We start from the raw sequence: 2,500 nt of genomic DNA, 5'->3' as shown, positions 1-2,500 counted from the left end.
GGCAGCTCGGCACGCCTGGGTCATCGCCAGATCGAGAAGAAAGGTGTTATGAAGCATCCCATCCTGAGGGATGAAAGCCCGCTGGCGACCGTCCAACACACAGTAGCGCATCAGGCGGCCAACCAGAACCTTGTGAAAGGCTCTGGTCAGCACCGAGCACACTGTGATCGGACGAAAGTCAGCAGGGGATGCTGCGGCGGTCTTCTTGGGCAGCAGGGTTGTTCTGGCCTGAAGGAGTCGGGATGGAAGGGAGAGTCATAGTTACTCCCGCCGTTTACCCGCGCTTGCTTGAATTTCTTCACGTTGACATTCAGAGCACTGGGCAGAAATCACATTGCGTCAACACCCGCTAGGGCCATCGCAATGCTTTGTTTTAATTAGACAGTCGGATTCCCCCAGTCCGTGCCAGTTCTGAGTTGATCGTTGAATGGCGGCCGAAGAGAATCCGCGCACCCGCGCGCCCCCGGAGGAGCACGCTAAGGCGGACGCGGCCTCGCAGCAAGGAAGATCCGTGGGAGGCCAAGGCACGGGACCGAGCTCGGATCCTGCACGCAGGTTGAAGCACCGGGGCGCGAACGCCGCGCAGGCGCGCGCATCCTGCACCGCCGGCCAGCACGAGGCCGACCAACGGCGAGAGCAGACCACGCCCGCGCTAAACGCCCGCACTTACCGGCACCCCTACGGCACTCACCTCGCCCAGGCCCGGCACGTTAGCGCTGACCCACTTCCCGACCAAGCCCGACACGCCCCGATCCTCAGAGCCAATCCTTATCCCGAAGTTACGGATCCAATTTGCCGACTTCCCTTACCTACATTATTCTATCGACTAGAGGCTCTTCACCTTGGAGACCTGCTGCGGATATGGGTACGAACCGGCGCGACACCTCCACGTGGCCCTCTCCCGGATTTTCAAGGTCCGAGGGGAAGATCGGGACACCGCCGCAACTGCGGTGCTCTTCGCGTTCCAAACCCTATCTCCCTGCTAGAGGATTCCAGGGAACTCGAACGCTCATGCAGAAAAGAAAACTCTTCCCCGATCTCCCGACGGCGTCTCCGGGTCCTTTTGGGTTACCCCGACGAGCATCTCTAAAAGAGGGGCCCGACTTGTATCGGTTCCGCTGCCGGGTTCCGGAATAGGAACCGGATTCCCTTTCGCCCAACGGGGGCCAGCACAAAGTGCATCATGCTATGACGGCCCCCATCAACATCGGATTTCTCCTAGGGCTTAGGATCGACTGACTCGTGTGCAACGGCTGTTCACACGAAACCCTTCTCCGCGTCAGCCCTCCAGGGCCTCGCTGGAGTATTTGCTACTACCACCAAGATCTGCACCGACGGCGGCTCCAGGCAGGCTCACGCCCAGACCCTTCTGCGCCCACCGCCGCGACCCTCCTACTCGTCAGGGCTTCGCGGCCGGCCGCAAGGACCGGCCATGACTGCCAGACTGACGGCCGAGTATAGGCACGACGCTTCAGCGCCATCCATTTTCAGGGCTAGTTGCTTCGGCAGGTGAGTTGTTACACACTCCTTAGCGGATTCCGACTTCCATGGCCACCGTCCTGCTGTCTTAAGCAACCAACGCCTTTCATGGTTTCCCATGAGCGTCGATTCGGGCGCCTTAACTCGGCGTTTGGTTCATCCCACAGCGCCAGTTCTGCTTACCAAAAGTGGCCCACTTGGCACTCCGATCCGAGTCGTTTGCTCGCGGCTTCAGCATATCAAGCAAGCCGGAGATCTCACCCATTTAAAGTTTGAGAATAGGTTGAGGTCGTTTCGGCCCCAAGGCCTCTAATCATTCGCTTTACCGGATGAGACTCGTACGAGCACCAGCTATCCTGAGGGAAACTTCGGAGGGAACCAGCTACTAGATGGTTCGATTAGTCTTTCGCCCCTATACCCAGCTCCGACGATCGATTTGCACGTCAGAATCGCTACGGACCTCCATCAGGGTTTCCCCTGACTTCGTCCTGGCCAGGCATAGTTCACCATCTTTCGGGTCCCAACGTGTACGCTCTAGGTGCGCCTCACCTCGCAATGAGGACGAGACGCCCCGGGAGTGCGGAGGCCGCCGCCCCGTGAAGGGCGGGGAAGCCCCATCCTCCCTCGGCCCGCGCAAGGCGAGACCTTCACTTTCATTACGCCTTTAGGTTTCGTACAGCCCAATGACTCGCGCACATGTTAGACTCCTTGGTCCGTGTTTCAAGACGGGTCGTGAAATTGTCCAAAGCTGAAGCGCCGCTGACGGGAGCGATTATTCCGCCCGAGAGCATCCCGAGCCAACAGCGGCGCGGGTCCGGGGCCGGGCCAGGTAGGTCCGTCATCCGGGAAGAACCGCGCGCGCTTGCCGGGAGCCCGAGCGCCCAAAGGGGCGAATCGACTCCTCCAGATATACCGCCGGGCAGCCAGCCAGGACACCGGGGCTCTGCCCAACAGACGCGAACCGAGGCCCGCGGAAGGACAGGCTGCGCACCCGGGCCGTAGGCCGGCACCCAGCGGGTCG

At 60.7% G+C, this 2,500-nt stretch overlaps 1 pseudogene; it reads right to left on the bottom strand.

The window, feature by feature from the left end:
• Window positions 1-2,500, bottom strand: part of LOC126432720 (large subunit ribosomal RNA) — a 6,410-nt pseudogene that overhangs the window by 3,281 nt on the left and 629 nt on the right.

This window comes from Schistocerca serialis, unplaced genomic scaffold (assembly GCF_023864345.2).
Source record: "Schistocerca serialis cubense isolate TAMUIC-IGC-003099 unplaced genomic scaffold, iqSchSeri2.2 HiC_scaffold_1153, whole genome shotgun sequence".
NCBI lineage: Eukaryota > Metazoa > Arthropoda > Insecta > Orthoptera > Acrididae > Schistocerca > Schistocerca serialis.
This window is presented reverse-complemented; position numbering and strand designations above follow the sequence as displayed.